Genomic DNA, 8,804 nt, shown 5'->3' on the forward strand with positions numbered 1-8,804 from the left:
CCAATCGTGCCACCTTCATACGGTTTCGTTTTAGAACCAGGAAAATCAAGATTTCGCACCATTCCCTCCCTTGTTGGCTGTTCCATGCTACAACAATGGCCCGCAAGACTGACTTTCAACCCTTTGGGTTTCAAGCACATATTCGTTGTTATCAAGAAAGGCATGTTTGCCTTTTACGTACAGCTACGATAACAGAACTGGCATGGAAGATTTGCTAAAGCTGGTGTTCTGTCTGATTCATTTGAAAGGGTAGCTTTCCCGCTATAACTTTCGAATCGCACTGGAATGTACGTACGGCACATTCGTATATTATGGTGGTTAAGCACGCAAACGTGCGTCTCCTTAAGTAATCACCTTTTTGTTATTTTTTGTGCTAGTAACGCCAATAGTAAACTTTTGCATAGCGGAACACCATACTACACTGCCATTGAATGTTGAGCTTGTTGCACGTTTCTTAAATTTCATTCAATTTCTAGCCGTTAAATTGATTCGCATTGGCTTGAGTAAAATTCCGGTTAAGCAAATACAAAACGCTTATTCTAACCAAGCGGGAGGTCAAGGAAACAATGGCATAGTGCCAAAAAGACAAAGCTCCGAAATAAAGAAAATTGAATTGTTTTGTTGACGTGCAGGAAATACAAGATGGGCAGAGCAACGCTGTCAATATAGCAGAAATTATGAAATGCAATAGTCACTGAAATGGGACGTCGGTATAAAGGTAAACATATCAAGGATTCATAGTAGACTGACGAAAATACAGTGACATGCTGTGTCATTTTATTAGACTTGGTACCAGTGTAAACACAAGAAATGACAGGGTAAAGTTTAGACGACATGTATGCCTATATCAAGCTTTTCCTACTGTTACGCCATTTCCCGGTGGTGCTGTTGCGCCAGCGAAACAGCGGCACTGCCTCTACCGGCTCGCGTGAGGTTCCAGGCGCTGCTCGGTGTATCCGGCGCGAAATGCAGCCGGGCTGTATATGTTGATATGTACAGCATCTGGAGTGGCCACAGGGATCAGACGTTGACGTAGTTCTTCTTTTCAGCTTTATATGAACAAGAATGCCATGAAAACTGCAGGTTCCGCCCGGCATCCCACATCAGACGGTTTTTCAGGCTCCTTGAACCGCACCTCAGCCTGGCACTAAACATTTCGGATGGGTGGGGGGGGCGGGTGAGCACGGCCGGTGTGCCACCCCCCCCCTCTGGATACGACCCTGGGCTGTGCCAACATGACGACCGAGATGGAGACGTCCATTGTTTTGGAACAGGCGAACTCCGGTGTTAGCCATATGTATATTGAAGTTGCAGGGGACAAATTTCTTCCGAGGAATTCAACTTCGGCGCGGGCTGATCGCACGCGGGACAGTGTATGAAGGCCCTAGTCGGCGAGAGCACTGCCCCTAGCCAGTCGAGGCCCATGCCAAAGAACTTCACCAGGAACGTGAAAGCTTCGTTAATGAGGGCAACAAGGATGCCGTACGTTCTACCGAGGGAGGAGACCAAGGTGGTGGTGCGGCTTCGGGGAGCCCTTAACATCGCGAGGACTCATACCACCATCGAGGCATCGGCAATCATCAGGACGGCGAAAGTATCAAGGGAGGAGCAGCGGCCACCTTCTCCCCTGATTTTGAGCAAAACATCATGGTGGTGAGTACCCCCGACGATGCACGTGCTTTACGTTACGCCAAGATATAATCGATCTGCATTGGTGGCAAGGTACACGTTGTTGGTACATACCAAACCGCGCCATATGGATTCCTTAAAGGAGTGTTTAGAGGTATCCCGACTGAGCACTCGCCGGCCGCGATCGATCGGTACATTGTAAACTCTAGAAATCTACAGGCACGTGGCGCGAAGAGGATTCACAACTCTACCACAGTCATCGCTGCTTTTGAGGGCCTGAAGGGCCCCAAAAAAGGTGTGCTACGGTCCCATTCTCACCAAGTGCACCCTATACAGAAAGCAATTAGATGTATGTAAACAGTCCGGAAAGGTTGGCCACCGCCGCGACGTTTTTCCTAACCCTCACGTGAAGGCTCGCTTCGCTTGCGGGGCCATAAACCCCAAGGACGACCGTACCTGTACCCCAACTTGCAAATTATGGGGAGTGCCACAACGGACAGGGGACAAGGTTTGCAAGAATAAGTACAAGACTCGATATGTAGTTGAAAAGAGGCAATGGGAGAGCATGATGACCGTACAGAAAGTGCAACAGCAGGAACAAGGGCGATCAAAGCTGAGGAATTTCCACCGCTGACATCAGCAGCCGCAACAGCTGCCGGCAAAGCTGATCGCCGTGCATCGCGTTCCGCCTCGAAGCACAGGGGCAGCGAGAGTAGACGGCGTAGCGTTAGCCTTAAGTGATCACCATCATGTACCCGCGTAAGTTACGCCGATGCAGCAAGAAATGATGCCATGAAAGCACAGGGACGTAGCGCCAACATCACCTCCTATGCCACCGCAAGCACCAAGACCGTTACCAGCACCAAGACGCCAGCGGCAACAGCAGCAAGACGAAGGAAGACGAGGCATAAGGGCGTTGAGGAAAGCCAATAGGGAACTCCGACGCAAGAACAACGAGCTCTAGACGACAGTCACTAGGCAAGAGGCGGCTATGCGCAAGATGACAAAAGAGAATGGGGAAATCAGGAAGCTTCTGACGACCGTTCCTCCAACAACAAACAACCCAAGCAGTGCCTTGTGAACCCACACCCAGCAGCAGCAGTGCTGTCCCACCACCGCTGTACCCGCAGCGAAGGAACCGGCACTCAAGAGACGAGCGATCGAGACCCTGAAGGAGCGCAAACTTAACGGCCGGGTTGAAAACCTGGAAGGCAATGTCGACGGAATCAAGAAACACCTTTATGGGCTCGAGGAATATGTTAAGACAACCTGCACTAAGATGACTTTCGATAAGTTCGCTTACATCGAGCAACATGTCAGCAGCTAGCGAACACCATGCAGTAAACCACGCCACAGCAATACATTCAGCAACAATCATGGCCGCTACAGCAACAGCAACAACAGCAGCAGTGAAGGGTCTGGTGACCTGGCACTGGAACTCCAACGGTTTCGCTAGCAAGAGAGTAGTCTTGCAGCAACACATACCACAAGTAGTACGCAAGCGTGATATAATCATGATACCAGAGCCTCGCACCCACGCGGTGTCGCTTCCGGGTACACTGCTTACACCAAGTCTCCGAACATCACCGGTGGTAGAGGGTTATGCACATTGGTTCCCAAGGAACTCTCCTTCATTGAACACGAGTTGCACAAGAGTAAAATACAATACACTATCATCCAGGTCGTTTCGAGCAAGAAACACAAGAACAGCACCTTTCTGGTTAACATCTACAGTAGCCCTTCGCACTGGAAACAAAAGTTCACCACACTCCTCCACAGATCCAGCACCACGGCGGGGACCCACAAGCTCGTCGCCTGCGGGTACTTCAAAGCGGCGAACCCGGCATGGGGATAAAACAAGCAATTCGCCAAGCGGAGATATCTATTTAAAGACACAGTAGACCTAGGCTTCAACATAATCACGGACCAGACTGATCCTATGAGAATCGGGGACTCTGGGGCCAGAGGCATGGCGTCAGACCTCACGTTCGTGCAGAAGGGCTAGAAGGGCAAGATCACCTGCGCAACACAGGGTCCGAGCTCGGCAGCGACCACTACATTGTTGAGGTGATCATACTGGAGGAGGTCAACGCCTCGGAAGACACCAGAAAAGACAAAGGTACCGATTGGGATGCTTTCCGTGGCCTGTTACCAACGTAGGAGGACCACATTGAGAACATAGAAGGATGGTCGGCCCTCATCGTGGGGAAGAGCAAGGAAAGGACCAAGATAATAGAAACGGACGCGCAGGCCGACAAGATAGACAGGCTCCTGGCACACTTAATCGAAGCGAAACAATTCATCTTTTACAGGGGGAAAAACAACGGCTGAATCGGGGACTCAGGAAAAAGGTAGCGGAGCTGAATCGCTCCATCGAGGCCCACTGTCGTGTGCAATGTCGCGTGCAACAGTGCAATGAAATCTGTGCGCTGCGGACGAGCAGATGCATTGCGGGAAGACCTGGAACTTGATGCGGCATCTGCTCGATGAGACAAAAACAAAATCCCATCAACACGACCGCCTCACAAAGATCAATCACATAGCAGTCAAGGAACACGGGAAACCAGAAGTAATCAGACGCATGTGCAGCAATGCCTCCCGGTCACACCCACGGAAAGGCACCCCTAGTACCGTGGTCAAGCCAACGATAAGCTCGACCGCGACATCACGTAGAGGAGGTGCGACCGCCCCCGCACGTCCTTAACAGCACATCGGCAGCCGGCCCGGATCACACCTCGAACAGAGCGTTCAAGAACCTCAGCGATGCCGCCATCGAGAATTTCACCCGTTACTAGAACAAGTGGTGGAGGGCGGGGTCGCTGCCCCAGCAGTGGAACACTGGCAAGACCATCCTCATCCCGAAGCCGGGCCAGCCACCGAACACCCACAACCTCCGGCCCATCTCGGTCCTACCCTGCGTGTGCAAGGTGTTGGAGCACGTCTTCATGTGCAGGTGACAGGACTACCTGTAAGAGTCGGGGCTGTGCCCCGCCATGATCATCGGGTTTCGTCGTTGTCTCGTCACCCAAGCCGTGATGATTCTATTGAAGAATGAGATCATTGACGACAACCTAACGAATGGCAACAATGCCATCCTGGGGAAGGACCTGCAGGGAGCCTTCGCAAAGTGATGCACTCTGCCATCCTAGGCCAGGTGTCCAGAATAAACATGGCCGTAACAACTGATAACTACATAAACTACTTTCTGACATGTGGGACCCCCGACCTCTTCGCTGGCGATCTGCGACTGCAACAGAAGAGGCTCGGCAGTGTCGGGACCCCCCAGTGTTCTCGGTCATCTTGCAGTTGTTATTCACGTTCGTTGTAATCGGGGTGCCCAGGCAGCTGTCTCGAGTTGACGGAGTCCGACACCGGTGACATCACTCTGCGGGTTACGGGAGGCAGTGATGGTCACATAGCGAGCACGTTACAAGAGGCCGTCGACACGAACGAGACCAGCTATGCGGATCCGGCTTGATCTGCTTGCCGAGCAAGTCGGAGCTGCTGGTGTTACCACCGAAATACGTCAGACGAAACGACAGCCAGCCGAGGGATCCGAGACGAAAAAGATGGTGACGTGGAGCGTCTAGGTGATCCCGGAGGTCGAAAAACACGGGTGCTCGCCATGTGTATAGACAAACGTCGCGGCAACGGCGACAGTGTTGCCCGCCTTGCAGCCAGAATCAGCAACGCATTGCATCTCATCAAGCGGGTCGCCATCCACCACGCCGGAATGAAGGAGGAGAGCTTGGTTCCGCTTGTGCACTCCTACTTATCAGCCACGCCGCCTAAGTTGTACCCTTCTACAACTGGATGCACTGCGAAAGCAATAAGATCAACGCCCTGATACGCCGATCGCACAAGGCCACGCTCGGGCTGTTCCAGTGCACTAGCACCGAAAGGCTCCTGATCCTGGGGGCACACAATACCCTCCAGAGAAATTCCTGAAGCGCAATGGTCCGCCCAGCTGGAGCAGCTCTCTACGACCGAGACTGGCAAGCGCATGCTGCAAGACTTGGCATTCACAGCTGCTGCGAGGAAGGCGAGCAGCGAAACTCCTATCCCGGACGAGACCCGGCGACGGATTCGGGTAGACCTCACTAAGAGGAACATAAATGCCCAGTTTAACAAGAAGAGAAGAGCGGCCAGGGCGAACGCCCTCGTCGACTTTTACGCCAAGGGCGGCAGAATAGAATAGAGGCAGTGAGGCATCGTGGCTACCATATTCGAGGCGTCGCCCGGCTTGATGAAAGCGGCGGCGAGCCTTCAGGTCCGAGAGGCGTGCCAGGCGGAGGAGGCGGTCATTGCCCTGGCCATCGCCGACCCCGGGTGCTAGACAGTGTTGTGTGAATCCAGGAGGAATTACGCCAAGGGCAAAGCGTGTGTTAGGCTTTGCGTGTTCTGTGCTCGGCCGACCTCCAATGAGAGAACAGGTGCGTTAAAATCAAGGGGTTCCTGGCGCACGCGGGCAACCATGCGTCGGACAAGCACGACAACCACAACAATACTGCACATGCAGTGGCGCGATCACTAACCAACCGCTCCACTGCAACCGACCGTCTAATGTGGGGCAGCGCAAAGGACCGTATGACGACGTTCGACAAACTTAGACAGTTCCATCGCTTGGCTCGAAAGACTGTCACGTGAGCGAAGCTGGCGGGTTGAGCGGAGCGGAGGCGGTGCTGTTCAGACAACTACAGACTTGGTCCTTACCCACCACAGTATTGATGAAACATGTGTACACAATGTGTATGTGAATGATGTGTGCTGCATGTGTCAGTGGGAGAGGGCCACCCTAACACACATCCAATGGAACTGAACCCCGTTCCCGACGAAGCGTCGACAAGTACAACGATTTCGCCGTGGCTAGCTGCGGTGGCGAAGTAGTACGACCGAAAAATTCAAGCCTGGGCCGTCCAGCAGGTCTCGGCGGCTCTTGAAAGACAGAGGCCCAGAGAAACCACTGGGACGCTGCCCCCAAGGGCGGCCGAACGCGGGAGTAGCATATGCCGTAGTGTAGTAAAGACCACCGGCTGAGAACATGTAAGGACCCGCGTCGCAGTGCCATTTAATAGTGGTGTCGCTCTTCAGGCGACTAAATAAAGTTGCTTCTACAGTCAAACCCGTTTATAGCGAAGTGCAATATGCACCGCGATTAGTTCGATATATCCAATAGTTCGATATAGCCGAACCCGCCTAGAACGAGCCGGTTGTTATGAGTTCGCAATCCGCGGGAGCCCCCCCCCCAACCTCACCTACTCCGCCATCCGCGTATGCAGAAAGGAACATAGTACAGTAGCCCTTACCATAGCAAAATAATCCATTTATTGCAAGTAATAGACCCTTTTCAGACACGTTGGAAACGTAGTAAATACGCGAGCTTTCATGATGACAACACTGAGTTCATTCGCAAACGTCAGCCATGATAAAGAAGACGCAGCTGCGCGGCCCACTCGTTCCACGTAGTCACCTCGGCCTTCAGTCTGATCGGGTAGGTTTCTGAGCGTTTGCTTGCTGTTTTGATTTGATGATTTTATCACCACATGCGGTTACGAGTTCTGCAGGAGTCATGCCGACTCACTGCTGCGTCCCACTCTGCAAACGGCACGGATGTGCTCGTCGCTCAAACGCGGTATACCAGAGAGGTTGGTGTCCCACCCGGTGATAGGAAAGACCAATCCCCGCGACGCAGAAGCCATATCATCCAGTGCCCCGGTACTTCGAGTCCGTGAAGTCCGAGCTTAGGCGATGCGTGAGCACGCTGAGCCGAGCATCCGGCAAAATCGCTCCGTTTCCTTCATCACGGCCGCGCGCAATGTTGCTCGACTGGCCTTCGGCTTGTCCGCTATGCCTGATAGTATTTTGCAAAGGGTCTATAAAGCTACTTTCCACCTCCACTGCCCGCGTTACAAAAAAAACGGTGATTTTTGCTTTCAATTTCGTTTTGGCGACTTCAACTAGCAGAGCATTCTCCACACGAAACATTGTTTGCACCAGTCACAGTCCGCGTCCTCAAAAATCTAAGCAGCATTGGCGGAGCACGTGGACAGCCGAAAGCGCTTTATTATAATCGTCGGACGAATTTCACTCGCGACGTCATCGGGCACGCTGGCGAGCTCTTCCCACAGTTCACCGATGCTGCTGTCTTGGTCCAGACTCGCTTACTGGGCGGGTTCCGTGAAGAGTCGCGCGCGTCGGAAGCAGTTACGGAAAGTATTGGGAGCCCCGTCGCTCCATGCGAGGCGCGATGTCTCAGTCGCGGCTCTTGCTCCGTGGTCGCAGCCAATCACCATCTCAATCGCCGGTCCGAGATCATGCATTTCGATGGCCATTCAAGGCGCCCAGAGGTCGATATATCGGAGGTGAACTTCGTTATAAGGAATATGTTTCCCATGTATTTCCGTAACTGAATTATTTTTGCTCGATATATAGAGTAATTCGCTATATCCGGGTTCGTTATAGCGGGGTTTGACTGTATCTATATATCTTGTTCTTTGGTTGCTGTGTTGGGGTGCAATTGCATTGGGGCGTAATTGCATGACGGGGTGCAATTGCATTTTAACACAAAAGTGCTTTATGCCTGGGTAACCAAAATACAGCGACGGTATATCCGTCACGGAAGTGACGTTGCCAGAAAAAGTGCAAATGAAGCGGCGGCACCCGGATTCGAGCCCACGAACTCAATTGCCTCAACGGAAGGTGCGTGGCGCTTTGCCCATCGCGCTATAAACAGAGACGTAAGCAACTCTATGAACGCGCCTGATGTCCTTCCCGATCACTCACTCAGATGGTGCGGCTGTCTTGAAAAGGCGAAGTGAAGTAACGCATCATGACGCTAATGAGCACCGTCAGATTGCGCGCCGGTGACACCACCTTCGTGTACGGTGGACGGGCGCCAATTGGGGCACCCTCCACTGCCGCGTTTTTCCCATGACCGTTATATTTCAAGCTGGTGTTTCTGTGCATGTAATTTTTAGTTTTGTTGTCCCTGAATAAATCGGCTATTTTTTGTTTTTTGCATGTCGGCGTCACTTAGTCTGGCGGGGTCTGGCTCACGAACCCTTCGCACATGAAGGAGGTTCCTTTAACTTTTAACGGCTCCTGTGCTGGCCTGTTTCAGTTTCGTGTTTTACGGATTCCTGTGAAAGATGGTTCATACATTGTTTGGGGACGAA

The sequence above is a fragment of the Haemaphysalis longicornis genome, unplaced genomic scaffold (genome assembly GCF_048455015.1).
Source record: "Haemaphysalis longicornis isolate Haplotype H1 unplaced genomic scaffold, Haemaphysalis longicornis Haplotype H1 scaffold_3, whole genome shotgun sequence".
NCBI lineage: Eukaryota > Metazoa > Arthropoda > Arachnida > Ixodida > Ixodidae > Haemaphysalis > Haemaphysalis longicornis.